This window comes from Hemitrygon akajei, chromosome 27 (assembly GCF_048418815.1).
Source record: "Hemitrygon akajei chromosome 27, sHemAka1.3, whole genome shotgun sequence".
Lineage (NCBI taxonomy): Eukaryota > Metazoa > Chordata > Chondrichthyes > Myliobatiformes > Dasyatidae > Hemitrygon > Hemitrygon akajei.
In genome coordinates, this window is record NC_133150.1 from 46876659 (window position 1) to 46895015 (window position 18357).

General features: G+C 41.0%; 1 protein-coding gene across 4 annotated transcripts in view; it reads right to left on the reverse strand.

Annotated features, from left to right (window-relative positions):
• The window catches only part of LOC140717353 (uncharacterized), a 70696-nt gene that overhangs the window by 8951 nt on the left and 43388 nt on the right, over positions 1–18357 (reverse strand). The window contains exon 10 of one of the 4 annotated variants that reach the window (XM_073030859.1): positions 9007–13078. The exons of 2 other annotated variants lie outside the window; for them this stretch is intronic. The gene's annotated coding sequence lies outside the window, so the exon portion shown is untranslated. Of the gene's footprint in view, positions 1–9006; positions 13332–18357 lie in introns of those variants that run through there. One more of the 4 variants, XM_073030857.1, reaches the window with a different exon arrangement.

An 18357-nucleotide genomic window follows, 5' to 3' on the forward strand; every position in this document is an offset into this window, starting at 1 on the left:
AATAATTGGAGAGGGATGGATAGGATTACTCTGAGAAGTAGCATTAACCTGAAGGGCTGAATGCCTCCTCTACATTATCCTGCATTGACTCATTCTCAATTACAACTAGCTCCAAATCCATCATCAAATCAAATCTAAAACCTTAATCTTCAAAATCAGAATTATTATCACCAACTGTGCAGATTTTAAAATTACTAAAAAAATACTACAAATTACAAACTAAATAAATAGTGGAGAAAATAGGAATAATGAGATGGTGTTTATTTATCATTTAGGAATCTGATGGTGGAGAGGAAGAAATCGTTCCTAAATTGTTGAGCGTCTGTCTTGAGGCTGCCGTACTTCTTCCCCAATGGCGGCAGTGAAAAGAGCCTGTCCTGAACCTTAACGATCAAGTTTTCCCAACCTGGCATCTACAGACCTCTCAGTTAATGGTAGGGGTCCATGGCATAAAAAGGGTTGAGAACCCCTGTCAATGATGGATGCTGACTTCTTGAGGCACTGCCTTTTGAAGATGTCCTCAATGGTGAGGAGGCTAGTTCCCATAATGGAGTTGGCTGAGTCTACAACCCTCCACAGCTTTTTTTTCTGCCGGATCCTGTGTACTGGCATCAGATAGTGATGCAAGCAGCCAGAATGCTCGCTACCGTACATCCGCAGAAATTTGCTAGCCCTTGTTGACAGACCAAATCTCCTCAAAACCCTAATGAGGTATAGCCTCTGGTGTGTCTTCTCAATAATCATGTGGGCAGCAGATCAGAGTTTCCGTTGCAAAGAGAGGAAAGGGAACAGAGGGACCCTACAATAAGATATTGACCAATTGGTCTGTTGTCTCCACATCTGCCACTCTGCATGTTATTTTTCTCATCTACCTTCCCCCTCACCTGAATTCATCTGTCACCTATCGGCTTGTACCATGTACCTCCCCCCCCCCCCCCACTTTCTTATTCTGACTATCTTTCCTCTTCCTTTCCAATCCTGAAGGGTCCTGGCCTGAAATGTCGACTGTTTATTCCCCTCCTTAGATTCTACCTGACCTGCTGAGTTGCTCCAGCATTTTGTGGTGTGTCACAGTTTATAGTTCTGATGAAGAGTCTCTGAAGGAAAATGCTGTTCTTCTCTCTCTCTCTCCCCTGATGCTGTGTAACCGGCTGGTGCTTATAGCTTTGGCAGTTTTTGCTTCAATTACTAGATCTGAAGTTTTATTTTAATTTCACTAGTAGTATTATGGGTGGCAGGGTGGAGGTATGTCTCTACCAAAGGAGGTGTCTGGCACTCCTTCCCTCCGCTAGCCTGCAGGTCACCCTTGGGCAAGGTGTAGTACCCTCCCACCACCCCTCACTCCCCTCCCTCCCACAGCGATCAGGGTCATGTGAAGCCATAGAAGCAGATGGTGGATGGTCGTATGAGCAGCCGGTGCATATCACAAGTCCTGGTTAAGCGACCACTGACTCCAGGCAGACAATCTCTGAAGAGTATTGATAATGGCTGGGGTCACTCAGCTTGTAAAGACACTGTCCATAAGGTGATAATGGCAAACCACTTCTGTAGAAAACATTTGCCAAGAACTATCATGGTTAAGACCATGACTGCCCACATTATACAACATGACACATAATGATGGAGTGACATTGTGCTTTCTATCTTTTTTTTTGGGAGGTAGGGGCAGATTTACTTCTGAAATAAGACATTTTTTAAAAATGGATACCTGTTGCCAAGGAGACAGAAGCAACAAGTAAAAACACGATATTTTCATAACTATCATTTTGTGGAGATCTATAACTTTATTAAAAGATAATTCAAACTGAATGATCTCTTAGCTAATATATAACAACCCTTTAACAAAGTCCACATTTCACCTTAGCCAAACATGAAGCAAAGTCCAATTTCAGAAATTTGACCCTCGTTTTAATGGTAAAAAGCAGATGATGCATTTGACATACTTGTAGGATTAATGGATTTACGGAGTTGAGAGTCACTTGGGCAGCACCATAGCACAATGGTTAGCGCAATCGCTTTACACTGCCAGCAACCCAGTTTCAATTTCCACCAATGTCTCTGAGGAGTTTGTACATTCACCCATGGCTGTGTGGGTTTCCTCCAGGTACTCTGGTTCCCTCCTACATTCCAAAATCGTACAGAATAGGATTAGTAAATTGGGTTGGCGCCAGAAGCATAGCAATACTTTCAGGCTACCTCCAGCACATTCTCAAGACTGTGTTGGTTACTGACACAAAAACCAACATAATGACATCAAAAACAATTTCACTGGATGTTTCGATGTACATATGACAAATAAACCTAATCTTTAAGATTAACCTTTATCTTTAATCTCTTTTCAGTAGCTAAATTCAAATCATCTTCTCTCTCCAGAGATCTTGAGACCTAAGTGTTTTATATTATTAAGTGGTACTTTGTATAGTGTTTATTCATGAAACAAAACATTGTGGACAGTATTCTAAACTTTTCAATGATAATACAAGAGAGAGCCTTTTAGATCTGGTCTGGGACTTAGATCAAGTGCATCTGTGTTATGGATGTCAGATCTGGTGGAGACAGTCATCTTCAATGTAATTTTAAACAGAGGATAATAATAGCATTATAAAACCATTACTCCCTCCACTATAATGTATACAGTGGTGAAAAAGCACTTCAGTCTCTTACCAGGCTTCTCTGACAGCACCTCTTAAAACCATCTACCATTAATTAGGAAAAAGGCAGTACAGTACTGGGCAAAAGTCTTAGGCATATGCAAAAAAATTCTGTGAAGCGAATATACTTTCAAAAATAATGAAACGAAAGGTTTCTAAATATCAGAAAAATTACTATGAAGAATTTACAATATAAAAAAATAAATCAAATCAAAATTTGGTGTGACCACCCCTTGCATTTAAAATTGCATCAATTCTTCTAGGTACACTGTTGTGGAGTCTTATAAGAAAATTGACTGGATTTATAAGAAAATCATCTTGGAGAACTTGCCACAGTTCTTCTGCAGACTTTGTTTGCCTCACTTGTTACTGTCTCTACAGGTAATTGCAGACTGCCTTGAAGTTGTTGAGATCAGGGCTCTTTGGAAAGCAAACCACCTGAAACCATATAAAAATATCTAGGGTGCCTAAGACTTTTCCATGTACTGTATGTGGAAGGAACACAACCATCATCTGGTTCCCCTGCAGTCTAACATTAAAATCTCTCATCATTGCTCCTATATCACTCTTCTAAATCTTAGATCCCCTCCCCAATCTTACCACTATGAAGTGTGAGGAAACATGAAGGCTGCAGAAGGACTTAGACAGATTAGGAGAATGGACTAGAAAATGGCAAATAAAATACAATGTTGGAAAATGCATGGTCATGCACTTTGGTAGAAGAAATGAATATGCAGACTATTTTCTAAATGGGGAGAAAATCCAAAAAGCTGAGATGCAAAGGGACTTGAGAGTCCTTGTGCAGAACATCCTAAAGGTTAACTTGCAGGTAGAGTCAGTGGTAAGAAGGCAAATACAATGTTAGCATTCATTTCAAGAGGACTAGAATATCAGAGCAGGGATGCAATGCTGAGGCTTTATAAAGCACTGGTGAGGCCTCACCTTGAATATTGTGAAGAGTTTTGGGTTCCTTATCTAAGATGTGCTGGCATTGGAGAGGGTTCAGAGGAGGCTCAAAAGGTTGATTCCTGGAATGAAAAGGTTATCATACGAGAAACATTTAACTGTACTCACCAGAATTTAGAAGAATGAGATGGGATCTCATTGAAACCTTTCAAATGTTAAAAGGCCTAAACAGAGTAGATGTGGAAACGATGTTTCCCATCGTGGGGGACTCTAGGACAAGCGGGCACAGCCTCAGGATAGAGGGGCATCAATTTAAAACAGAGATGCAGAGAAATTTCTTTAGCCAAAGGATGGTGAATGTGTGGAATTTCTTACCACAGGCAGCTGTGGAGGCCAGGTTGCTGGTGTACTTAAGGTGGAGATTGATAGGTTCTTGATTGGGCGTGGCATCAAAGGCTATGGGGAGAAGGCCGGGGAGTGGGGCTGAGGGGAATAAAAAGATCAGCCATGATGGAATGGCGGAGCAGACTCAATGGGTCGAATAGCCTAATTCTGCTCCTATGTCTTATGGTCTTATAAATAACTAGAGGTATCTACACAAACCCTGGAGATGCACAAACATGATGAAAAAATGGAAAGGTAAAACTTAAGACATATTAATCATTCAAGATGCAACCCAGAAAACAATGACAGAATTTGTTATACACTACTTTTGACATAACTCTCTAATTCAGCCAACCAAATAAAAGAGAAAATGATAGAAATATTCAGTAGTGTAAGTGATATCTGTGGAGAGAGAAGCAGTTACCCATTAGAGGGTTAACTTTACTCAGAACAGTAACTCTGTCATAAGAAACATTTAAGAATGCCTGAACAAATGACTTTTCATAGTTCCTACATTCACATCCATGTAAGACCATAAGACATAGGAGCAGAATTAGGCCATTCAGCCCATTAAGTCTGCTCTGCCATTCCATCATGGCTGATTCTGGATTCCTCTCAACCCCATACACCTGCCTTCTTGTCATATCCTTTGATGCCCTGACCAATCAGGAAACTATCAACTTCTGCCTTAAATATTTCCAAGGACTTGGCCTCCACCACAGTCTGTGGCAGAGCATCACACAGATTCACTACTCTCTGGCTAAATAAATTTCTCCTTACCTCTGTTCTAAAAGGTCTCTGCTCAATCTTGAGGCTGCGCCTTCTAGTTCTGGATACCCCCACCGTAGGGAACATCCTCTCCACATCCACTCTATTTAGCCCTTTCAACATTTGCTAGGTTTCAGTGAGATCCCCCCACATTCTTCTAAATTCTAGTGAGTACAGGCCCAAAGTTACCAAACGCCCCTTAAATGTTAATCCCTTCATTCCTGGAATCATCCTTGTGAACCTCCTCTGGACTCTCCAATAACAACACATCCTTTCTGAGATATTGGGCCCAAAACTGTTGACAATACTCCAAGTGCAGCCTGACTAGTGTCATATAAAGGCTCAACATTATCTCCTTGCTTTTATATTCCATTCTACTTAAAATAAATGCCAATATTCCATTTGCCTTCTTTACCACAGACTCAACCTATAAATTAACCTTCTGGGAGTTTTGCACAAGGACTTCTAAGTCCCTCTGCATCTCTGATATTTGAATATTCTCCCCATTTAGATAATAGTCCGCATTATTATTCCTTTTAACAAAATGCATGATCATATATTTTCAACACTATATTCCATTTGCCACATTTTTGCCCATTCTTCCAATTTGTCTAAGTCCTGCTGCAATCGCATTGTTTCTTCAGCACTACCTACCCCTCCACCTATCTTTGAATCACCCACAAACTTTGCCAAAAAGCCATCAATTCCATTATCCAAATCACTGACAAATACATGTGACAAGTAGCGCTCCCAATACTGACCCCTGAAGAACACCACTAGCCACTGGCAGCCAAACAGAAAATGCCCTTTTTATTCCTATTCGCTGCCTCCTGCCTGGCAGCCATTCCTCTATCCATGCCAGTTATCTTTCCTGTAACGCCATAGGATTTTATTTTGTTAAGCAACCTCATACGTGGCACCTTTCAAAGGCCTTCTGAAAATCCAAGTAAATGACATCCACTGCTTCTCCTTTGTCCACCCTGCTTGTTACTTCCTCGAAGAACTCTAACAGACTTGTCAGGCAAGATTTCCCTTTACAGAAACCATGCTGACTTTGACTTATTTTATCACTAGTCTCCAAGTATCCCGAAACCTCATCCTTAATAATAGGCTCCTACACTTGCCCAGCCACTGAAGTTAGGCTAACTGCCCTATAATTTTCTTTCGTTTCCCTTCCACCCTTCTTAAAGTGGAGTGACATTTACAATCTTCCAGTCCTCTGGGACCATGCCAGAATCATGTGATTCTTGAAAGATCGTGACCAATGCATCCATTATCTCTTGAGCAACCTCCCTCAGTACTCTGAGATATAGTCCACCTGGTCCAGGTGACTTATCCACCTTAAGACCTTTGAGAATGCCTAGCACTTTTTCCTTTGTAATAGCAATGGCACTCATGGACCTCTGGCACACTGCCAGTGTCTTCCACAGTGAAGACTCATGCAAAGTACCCATTAAGTTCATCTGCCATTTCTTTGTCCCCCATTACTACCTCACCAGCATTATTTCCTAGTGGTCCAATATCAACTTTCACCTTCCTTTTATTCTTAATATAACTGAAAAAACTTTTAGTATCCTGCTTTATATTAATGGCTAGTTTGTCCTCATATTTCATCTTTTCCCTTCTTAAGGTTTTTTTTAGTTGTCCTCCGAGTCTGCTGCGCCATCTGATCACGGCTGATTTATTTTCCCTCTCAGTCCCATTCTTCTGCCTTCTCCCCATAACCCTTGATAGCTTCACTCACCTCAACACTTAACTGACTCCATAACCTATGGTTCACTTGGATGGACTCTTCAGTATTATTTATGTAATCTTGTATTTGCACAGTTTTTCTTCTTTTGCACATTGGTTGTTCGTCAGTCTTTGTGTGTTGTTTCTCATTGATTCCATTTTATTTCTCTGTTCTACTGTGTATGCCAGCAAGAAAATGGTAGCATATGGGGACAGATACAGACTTTGCTAACAAACTTACTTTCAATTTTAATGCCACTTCTAATCAGGTACCTATCAATCTCTGCTTTAAATATACCCAATGACTTGGCCTCCACCCTCTAGCTAAAGAAATCCCCACCCCATCTCTATTCAAAAGGGACAAATGGTTCATTTTAGCCAACATTTAATATTCACTCTGGGCAACTAAAACAAAAGATGCAATTGCCTTATCATGTACGATGCTTTTAACTGAATGATTTTAAAAGACAGTTCAGAAAACACTGGCCACAACAAAATTCGCATTACTGTGCTGTCACCAATTTTCAACTATTAATTTGCACCACTGGGTAAAATGAGAGGTTGGAAGAGGGTGGACAGAGCGGGGGGGGGGGGGGGAGAAGGTGGGGAAGAGGATTGTAGACACCACAGACAGAAAATCTAAAATATTCTGGTGCAATTTAATCAATGCTATTTCAAAAAAAATTCATGTAAATTGTCTGGTGTACACCGAAAGCAGGCTAGAATGTTTGTTATTTAAGAGTTCTATTATGTATAATAATGTTCTGGGTTTGCCCAACCAGAATAATTGGTATCAGGAGATAGTTAATTATGGCCATGTAAAAGGAGCATCTAACTCCGCAATGGATGGTCCCAAGCCCAGTTGCAGGAGGAGGAGGAGGGCTGGGCAAGGGGCTAGCAACCCCACCCATAAAAACACTGTTACGGAAATCCCAACAGAAGCTCCAAACACTCAAAGATCCTGGGAGAGGAAGGATCTTGGCCTAGAAGATGCATGAAGTTGCATGGTGAAAACAGAAGCCACAGGGCCAATCAACCTTCAGCTCAGAACAGAGGACTCAAGCGAGATGCTGTTGGCGACCTATGCCCCAATAGGGGTGATGGTCTTAAGAGGAAAAGGGCCATTTATCCGCAATCATTACTGATCAGTGTTGCCCCACGGGTTACAGAGAAGATATGACAGAGCCTGCATGAGCAAACCGACAGGGATACGTGACCAGGATAGAGATCTATCTTGGTGTAAGCACATTGATGTCTTGGGCTCAGCAGCACCGCTACCTCCTCAGAAAACTACAGAAATCTGGCAGGAGTCCTTAGCAATGCACCACAGAAAGCATCAATTCAGATGCAACACAGCTTGGTACGGCAAATGCTCTGTCTGCGACTGCTAGAAATTGCAGAGTTGTGAACACAGCTCAGCACATCACAGAAACCAGCCTCTCCTCCATGGACTGTCTACAATTCTCGCGGTTTCAATAAAGCAGACAGCATAATCAAAGACAACACCCAATGCTGCTGACTAGTCTGGGTAGAGTGCTGGTCCACATCTATTCCAGCAAAGATGCCACAAAAGTTTGCGTGTTCCTCCTGAGGCACAAAAATAAAAGCATTTTTGGAAGGACTGGCACCATCAAGGTCTTCCCTTTGAGGTTCAGGGTGATGAGAGCATCCTAGGAAAATATTTAACTGGACAGTATAGGGAATATTGCACAACACACGGAATGCTTTAATGATTGCAAAGAAAAAAAACTGTGGATGCTGATTCCAGTCTTGTCGTCATTTTATACTTGTGGGCTTCATCACGATTGAACAGGTCTTAGTTGCCTGTCTGCTAAAGGGTCTAGATGGAAACTGTCCTTACTGCCTTTGTTGAATTTAGCAGCAGATTCTGTAAAAAGAGTCGAATTGGGTTTATTGTGGTTGTTGAAACAGGAGGTATAGCTGTCTGAGGCATGCATATCAATGAACATGCACTTTAACTGGCTGTAGTGAAATGTGTATAAAAAGCTATCACAAGAATGAAAGGCCTTGCAAAGATGCTCAATTCAGCATTGCAGGTGATTGGAATACAAAACAACACTGCAGATGTTGGAAATTCTCGAGTTATAGAGCACTATAGCACATCTGAATCTAGGAGGGTTTCTTGAAATAATATGCAGATAATTCAACCAATGGCTGTAGTAGACTATTGAGCCTGGGATTGGGTCTGCCCAGGTGATCAAAGTTTCCGTGAGGGGAGCCACGGTAACATAGCAGTTAGTGCAACACTATTACAGCGCAGGGTGTCAGAGTTCAAAGTTCAATTCCAGCATCCTCGGAAAGCAAGCTTGTACACTCCTTCCCATGTGTGAGTGGGTTTCCTTCCACAGTCCAAAGGCATACCAGTTAGTAGGTTAATTGGTCATTGTAAGTCGTCCTGTGCTTAGGCTAGCATTAAATCGGTGGGTTGCAGGGTGGCTCAGCTTGAAGTGCCGAAGAGCCTGGTCCATGCTGTATCTCTAAATAAAATAAATTTTGGGACTATTGATCATAATTCTTTAAGGATAGGACTGCAGTTGGAAGGACATAGTTAAAGATTAGCTTTATTTGTCAAAGCATACAACAAAATGCATCACATCAAATCAGTGAGGATTGTGCTGGGCAGTCCTCAAATGTCACTACATTTTTGACTGCCAACATAGCATGCCCATAACTAGCTAAACTGTTAAACTCTTCCTGCTCCTAATTAAACTGGAGAGAGTGCAAAAAAATCATTTATGAGGATGTTACCAGGGCTGGAGGTTTGAGTTATAAGGAGAGGCTAAAGAGATAAAAAGTCATAGCACAACAACACAGAAACAGGTCCTACAGCCCAACTAATCCATTCTGAACCCTTACTCTACTTAGTCCCATTGATATAATATTATATAGAAACATATAAAATTATGAAAGGGATAGATAAGATAGAAGCAGGAAAATTGTTTCCACTGGTGGATGAGAAGGAACTGTTTTTCCCAACAGTGGTGAACCTGTAGAATTCTCTGCCTAATGCAGCAGTGGAGACTACCTCCGTAAATACCTTTGAGACAAGGTTGGATAGATTTTTGCATAGTAGGGGAATTAAGGGTTATGGGGAAAAGGCAGGTGGGTGGAGATGAGTCCATGGTTAGATCAGTCATGATTTTATTGAATGCTGGAGCAGGCTCGATGGGCCAGATGGCCTACTCCTATTCCTACTGTTCTTATGTTTTTATGTTATGACCCGCACCTGGATCATAGCCCTCCATACTCCTCCCATCCATGTGCTTATCTAAACTTCTCTGAAATGTTGGCAGTCGAACCCGAAGGCAGTTCTTAAACAAGAAAAAAAATGCTGGGATGACTGAGCAGGTCAGGCGGCAGTTGTGGAAAGAAAAAGTGAGTCAATATTTAAGTCAATGACCTGACGAAGACTCTGAAGACAAGGATCTGTTCTCATGCATACTAACAGTTTCTCTCTCGCAGGATGCTGCTTGACCTACTGCAGTTTTCTGCATTTTCAGTAACATCAAGGTTCTTTTGTGCTTTATTGTTGAATAACCTTACAGATTGAAACAAGTACATAAACCAGGTGTAAAGCACAGATAAGAACACCATCTACCTATTAGATTAAAATATTAGAAATACTTTCCCATTCATCACAATTAGTCTACAGCATGATGAAACAGTTTGGGAACATTTATTTGATTGTTGGGCGGCACAGTAGCACAGTGATTAGCGAAATACTATTACAGCACCAGAAACCTGAGTTCAATTCTGCTACTGACTGTAAGACGTTTATACGTTCTTCCAATAACCACATGGGTTTTGTAGAAATATATCTGCAACCCTAAAGTCTTTATGAATTTATAACTTTTGTATAAGATAATGAGAGGCATTGATCGTGTCGATAGTCAGAGGCTTTTTCACAGGGCTGAAATAGCTAGCACGAAAGGGCACAGTTTTAAGGTGGTTAGAAATATGTATAGAGGAGATGTCAGGGGTAAGTTTTTTTATGCAGAGAGTGGTGAGTGCATGAAACGGACTGCCGGTGACAATGGTGGAGGCGGATACGATAGGGTCTTTTAAGAGACTCCTGGACAGGTACATGGAGCTCAGAAAAATAGAGGACTATGGGTAAATTACCCTAAGTAATTTCTAAGGTGAGGTCATGTTCGGCAAAGCTTTGTGGGCCGAAGGGCCTGTATTGTGCTGTAGGTTTTGAATGTTTCTATGTCAAATATAATGTGACAAAATGGAACCTGAGTGATCGCAGAATGCTTTGCTGGCTTGTTGAAATGCTTAGCTTGCAAGCAAGGTGTGTTTTATATCAGGATGTATGCTTATGGCAGGTAGTGTTTTGACAACAGAGAACAGGATGCAGCTGTCATAGGGGGAAAGCCTCAAAATACAATCCTGATTAAAAGAACAGATGCACAGATCCAGATAAGGAAGGAATACCATTATGAGATGGAAGACCTCAAATACATTAATTGGTGCATTACTGATCTCTGTAAAATAATTTGTTCTGAGCTGTAAAATTGAAGCTACCTTCCAAAAAGGAGGTAGATGTTCTCTTGCAAGAAATAAATGCATTTATAACTTGACCCACTCTGAATTTGTTGTAGTTTTTACTGTACATTACACAGTTTCCTCCAGGTGCTCCAATTTTCTCCCACATTCCAAAGACATACCTGTTCGTAAATTAATTGGTCACATGGGTGTAGTTTTATTTAGAGATACTGTGCTATATCTCTGAATAAAAATAAATGATACAAAGAGGTGCAAGAACTAAACAAACTTTTGGTCCTCTAAATCTATTTATTGTTAACATCATGGGGGGGGCGAGGGTAGGATAATAACTTCCAACTGGGAACAATGTGGAAGGTGATGAATGACAATACCTTCCGCCAATAACTATAATGTAAATACATACACTCAGTGGCCACTTTATTAAGTACACCTGTACACATGTTCGTTAATGCAAATACCTAATCAGCCAATCATGTCGCAGCAACTCAATGCATAAAAGCACACAGACATGGTCAGGAGGTTCAGCTGTTGTTCACACCAAACATCAGAATGGGGGAAGAAATGTGATCTAGGTGACTTTGATCATAAAATGATTGTTGGTGCCAGACAGGGTGGTTTGAGTATCTCAGAAACTGCTGATCCCCTGGGATTTTCACATATTACAGTCTCTAGAGTTTACAAAGAATGGTGTGAAAAACAAAAACACATCCAGTAAGTGGCATTTCTATAGGTAAAAATGCCTTGTCACTGAGTGAGGACAGAGGAGAATGGGCAGACTCGTTCAAAGTTACAGAAAAATTAACTCAAATAACCATTCATTATAATAGTGTGATTCAGAAAAGCATCTCTGAACTCACAACACATGAAACCTTGAAGAAGATGGGCTACAGCATCACATTGGGTTCCACTCCTGTAGCTAATAAGGTGGCCAGGGAGTGTATTTCTCACACTGCAAATTAAAATGAGTCCAACAAACCAGGGAAAAATAAAGGAACAGCAGTGATGGAGAAATGCTGAAGGACAAGTTACTGAAGTCATCACTTCAAAGAGAGTTAACACACCCCCAGCAGGTCACTAACACCTTTATCTATCAAAAAAAATCACTAGCTTCTGAATTTATTAAATATATCACTCATTCATTCTGTGGCAAACTTTTCTTACTCTATACAAATCAACAGCTTTTGCACAAACAAGAGAAAATGTGCAGATACTGGAAATCCAAAGCAACACACACAAAATGCTGGAGGAACTCAGCAGGCCAGGCAGCATCTATGGAAAAGAGTAAACAGTCAAGATTTCAGGCCAAGACACTTCAGCTTTTGTAGTTATGGTCTGAGTTAATTTGATTGGTCATCAGAATATTTAAAAAATCAAAATAAGCCTTGCACCCGATACTGAGATATTGACAAGAGACGGGAAAAAGTTGTAAAGAATTTACAGTAATTACTCTCTAAACACGATGTTTTTCTCCTTGGTGGCTTAATATATTTTAACCAATAGAATTCATACTTACTGAAGGTTACTCAAATTATACAAATGCACATCATTTCTCATACAAAGCTGATTCTGTCACACTACTGAGGTACAAGGGAAAGTATAACAGATATAAATAAAAAGACATTAATATTGTGAGAATTCCAACCACAGAACACATTATGCTCTTAACAAACTTATCACAAATAAAGACCTAGTGGACTATCCTATCAAGTCTTTGTAAGCTTTGTATTACAAACCATTTGATAATTTGCAAGTTACTTAAAAATGTGAATAAATACCCAACTGGAAATACTGGAAATCAATACCCCGAGAACATACGCTCACTGGCCACTTATTAGGTACACCTGCTCATTAATGCAAACATCTAATCAGCCAATCTAATCTAAGCAGTGATTAGCACAACGCAGTTACAGGCTGGGACGTTCCGGAGTTCAGGGTTGAATTCCAGCGCTGTTCCGTACGTCTTCCCCATGGAATGCGTGGGTTTCCTCCCACAATCCAGACATAGCAGAGAGGTTAGTTGGTCATTGTGTATTGTCCCATGATTCCGTTAGGGTGAATCGGGGTTGCTGGGGCGGTGCAGCTCGAAGGGCCGACTCCACACTGCCTTACTAAATAAATAAATAAATCACATGGCAGCAAATCAATGCATCAAATCATGCAGACATGGTCGAGAGGTTCAGTTGTTGTTCAAATCAAACATCAGAATGAGGAAGAGATGTGATCCAAGTCACTGTTCATGGAATGATTGCTGGTGCCAGACAAAGTGACTTGAGTATTTCCGTAACTGCCGGTCTCCTGGGGTTTTCTCTAGAGTTTATAGAGAAGGTACGAGAAACGAATAACATCCAGTGAGCAGCCATTCTGTGGGTGAAAACGCCTTGTTAATGAGAGAGGTCAGAGGAGAATGGCCAGACTAATTCAAGCTGACAGTAACTCAAATAACCACACCTCATAACAGAGAATCTCTGAATGCACAACACATTGAAACTTAAAGTGGATGGGCTACAGCAACAGTAGACCATAAACACATCTCTGTGGCCACTTTATTAGGTGCAGGAGGTACCTAATAAAATGGTCACTGAGTGCAATTTTCCAACCAGCATTTTGCAGAGGAATGCAGCACATTTCTCAACGAAGACCTAACATTGTCCAACACTCTCCTTGAAGTCATAACGTTCCTTTCAAGTATGATTTATCTGGAGGACGAATTCTTTCTAAATTCCTTACAAAAGCACTGTAGAATTCCCTTATATTGTACTTAAAACAACCAATGTGATAAAATGTAAATACAGTAACATCAGCGAATACAGGTACAAAACCCCTGATTGAATGACGCATTAATTCCATCTATAGGCCAAAGCATCCCTGCATTGCGAGGAACATTATACAGCAGAGTAGTCAATAACACCACAAGAAATTCCTCCTCATCTGTTCTAAAGGGACTTCCCTCTATTCTGAGGCAATGCCCTCTGATCCTATACTCCCCAGCCTGCGAGGCTTCTACTGGATGCAGCCAAGTTACAGGGCAAGAACTCTCTAGCAATACAAATGGCCCAGCTTGTAGAGCTGCTACTTCGTAACACCAGCGAGTCTGCTTCAGTCCTGACCTCTGGTGTCAGGAGAATGCGGATGAGAGGGAAATGGATCAGCCAAATGGCCTAATTCTGCTCCAATATCTTACGGTGTTTTCCGTGCAGAGTCTGCGCGTTTCTTTGTGACCATGGTTTCTTCTAGTTTCCTCCCACGTACCAAAGACGCGTGGGTTGGTAGGTTAATTAAACCCTACCAGGTTCGTGAATAGTTGAATTTGGAGTCAATACATGTTAGCGTGGGGAGAATGAAGGAGGTTCAAGGTTGATGGTCAGCATGGACTCAGTGGGCCGAAGGGCCTGTTTCTGGGTTGCACCTCCCTATGATCTAATAAAACTCCACCTGAATTTGGCTTGTTGCTATGGAAAGAGAGATTTACAGATTTTTTAAAAAAACTTTAAAATTATTACCCAAAGTTAATTAGGACTTTAAAAGACTACACGTTTTACAGGAACATAAATGTCAAAAAAGGTACAGATGAACCTATATAAAATATCAATTAGTTTCAGTTGTACCAATATCATAGCAGTTAATAGTGAAGCTTTGACAAGCGGACATGGCAGAAGCCACCCACAAGAGGCCTTAAAAACTCAGGTATTTTCATCATAAAAAATTACATTTAAGAAGTTTAGGATTACAATAAGATAATAAAGTAACAGACAGATACACTTAGTGTCTGGTAGAAAGTAGTCACTGTTACAAAGAAGTGCAATGGGGAAAAGTAAAGAACCATCACTTCATTGTACAGCCTAGACATCATTCCTGCTGATTGGAGGGTGGCTAATGTTGTCCCACTTTTCAAGAAAGGAGGGAGAGAGAAAACAGGGAATTATAGACCGGTTAGCCTGACGTCAGTGGTGGGAAAGATGCTGGAGTCAATTATAAAAGAGGAAATTACAACACATTTGGATAGCAGTAGAAGGATCAGTCTGAGTCAGCATGGATTTATGAAGGGAAAATCATGCTTGACTAACCTTCTGGAGTTTTTTGAGGATGTAACTATGAAAATGGACAAGGGAAAGCCAGTGGATGTAGTGTACCTGGACTTCCAGAAAGCTTTTGATGAAGTCCCACATAGGAGATCAGTGGGCAAAATTAGGGGAAAGTACTAACATGGATTGAAAATTGGCTGGCTGACAGGAAACAAAGAGTAGCGATTAACGGGTCCCTTTCAGAATGGCAGGCTGTGACCAGTGGGGTACTGCAAGGTTCAGTGCTGGGACTGCAGCTGTTTACAATATACATCAATGATTTAGATGAAGGGATTAAAAGTAACATTAGCAAATTTGCTGATGACACAAAGCTGGGTGACAGTGTGAAATGTCAGGAGGATGTTATGAGAATGCAGGGTGACTTGGACAGGTTGGGTGAGTGGGCAAATGTATGGCAGATGCAGTTTAATGTGGGTAAATGTGAGGTTATCCACTTTGGTGGCAAGAACAGGAAGGCAGATTACTATCTAAATGGAGTCAAGTTAGGAAAAGGGGAAGTACAACGAGATCTAGGTGTTCTTGTACATCAGTCAATGAAAGCAAGCATCCAGGTACAGCAGGCAGTGAAGAAAGCTAATGGCATGCTGGCCTTTATAACAAGAGGAATTGAGTATAGGAGTAAAGAGGTCCTTCTGCAGCTGTACAGGGCCCTGGTGAGACCCCACCTGGAGTATTGTGTGCAGTTTTGATCTCCAAATTTGAGGAAGGACATTCTTGCTATTGAGGGAGTGCAGCGCAGGTTCACAAAGTTAATTCTCGGAATGGCGGGACTGTCATATGTTGAAAGATTGGAGCGACTGGGCTTGTATACACTGGAATTTAGAAGGATGAGACGGGATCTGATTGAAACATATAAGATTATTAAGGGATTAGACACGCTGGAGGCAGGAAGCATGTTCCCGCTGATGGGTGAGTCCAGAACTAGAGGCCACAGTTTAAGAATAAGGGGTAGGCCATTTAGAACAGAGATGCTGAAAAACTTTTTCACCCAGAGAGTGATGGATATGTGGAATGCTCTGCCCCAGAAGGCAGTGGAGGCCAAGTCTCTGGATGCATTCAAGAGAGAGCTAGATAGAGCTCTTATAGACAGCGGGGTCAAGGGATATGGGGAGAGGGCAGGAACGGGGTACTGATTGTGTATGATCAGCCATGATCACGGTGAATGGTGATGCTGGCTAGAAGGGCCGAATGGCCTACTCCTGCACCTACTGTCTATTGTCTATTGTCATTCAGAAATAATGACCGAGGGAAAACCAAATCAAAATTTATACTAGATCATTAATGGAACAGTGTGGAAAATGTGATTATTTGTTTATGAGATAAATTCCACATGAACAGTTCAGCTCAATGACATTTTTTCTCTTGTTATCTTCTACATGGTTCCTTAAGGTTGTCATAGCCTGGGGGTGGGGAGAGATGAGCTCCCACTACCTATTAAATGTGCCCTAAAACCAGTCACTCCAGGCAGATGGGGCTCATCAGCCATGGTTGGCAGCTCATCTAGGAGAAGGAAAACACTGATCTGAAACCTCCACTGCCTTGCGGCTACACCCACTCATGGGGAAGGCTTCAGGAGAAAACCCCGAGGAACAATCCAAAGCTGGAGTCCCAAAGGTAGTCCTACGTTGAGCTCAACATTGACCGGCAACTCCTGCGATGCTGCTGGTGCCAAACTGAATCAGTCTCTGCCATTCCTTTGGATTCATCAGCTGTGTAGATAGGGGGAGCTTACTGCATACACAACAGCTTGCTCTCCACATCGTATTGCCCTGGCTTGCATATCACAGAGACAGCTGGGAAGCAACATCCAAGGTTGACTGTGGCAAACAGAGTCCTCAAGAACTTCCACATACTTCTAAGCATTAGCCAAATCTCTACCACTACTCAATGCTTTATCAGTTCCAGGCGTCCCAGGATCTGCCTCTCTCATTTCTCTTTTCACTACTCCACCACAGAAACCCAAAACAAACAATATTTCACAATGAAGGACTCAGCATTAAAGAAATCTACCAAAGAATTATACAGCTTTTTAATACAGCCTGGTATCCGTGGATAGTAAAGGACAGAATCCCTGCTTATATGATAAAAGAACCCCTAGAAATGAAAAGTATTGCAGTGAACAGCGGGTATTTCAAAAGGGAATTTTTTTTTACTGAATTTGAGATACAGAGAAAGTAGACAATGTAATACAGTAGATCCAATTTAACTCAACTTGCTAAAGATCTTCAATAAAATACTTCATAAAAGACTATGAACAAGGTCAAAGATGGAAGTATGAGGAACAAGTAACAAAATGGATTGCTAACTAACTTTAGGACACAGACTGCACAGGGAAGTGCAAAGAGTAGTTATTCACAGTTGAAAATGTCAGGTACTGGTATTCTACGAGGACAATGCTCTTCACAATTTACATTAACAATTTAGACTCGCGAACCAAAGACAATTTCTAAATTTGAAAACAATACTAAAGTGGGGAAAATATCTGATACTGAGTATTATTGCAGGATGTCATTAATAAACCTGCAAAAATTGGGAAAAATCAAAAACTGAGTTTGAAAACATCACTTTAAGTACACTTCCTACAGAAAAGACAGGCCAGTTATTTATTATTCTGAGGGTGCTTGTCTAAGTTGGGTAGAGCAGAGGTTTTGGAGTTCTAATAACTTCAATAACATCAGTACCGCAGCTTAGCAAGACCATAAACAAAATAAAAAGCCAAAAAGCATCAAGTGCTTTCTTTCTGTAGGCAGAGAGTTGCCAAATTATGCTGAACCTGTATTGAACCTTGGTTAGACTACATTTAGAGGACTATGTACAATTCTACTCTCATTATAAAAAGGATGAGAGGAGATTACAAGGTTACTAGAAATGAGAGGGGATACATATCAAGAAAGAATGAGCAGACCGAACTACTACTCTCTTGGGAAAATAAAGATCTTTAAAATTACAAAAGATCTTGAATTTGTAGAAAGACAACACATTTTCACTTGTGGGAAGAAGCACAACCTGCTGTAACAATATAAGACTGTCAAGAAGAAGTTGAATTTAGAAAAACCTTGTACACCAACAGTGGTGGGAATGTGGAACTCACTGCTGTAGAGAACTCAAGGTGTACAGTATAGTTACTTTCAAGAGAAGGCCAAACAAGCATATGTGGGTAACGAAACTAGGGGTCACTCTGATAGACACTCAAGACACAAAGCTAAAAAGGCTTATTTCTGTGCAATGTTCACTGTGTAACTGTAGTTAACCTGATCTACTGTTGGTTAAGACGTGGCACTATGTTACCAGCCTCATATTTAAAG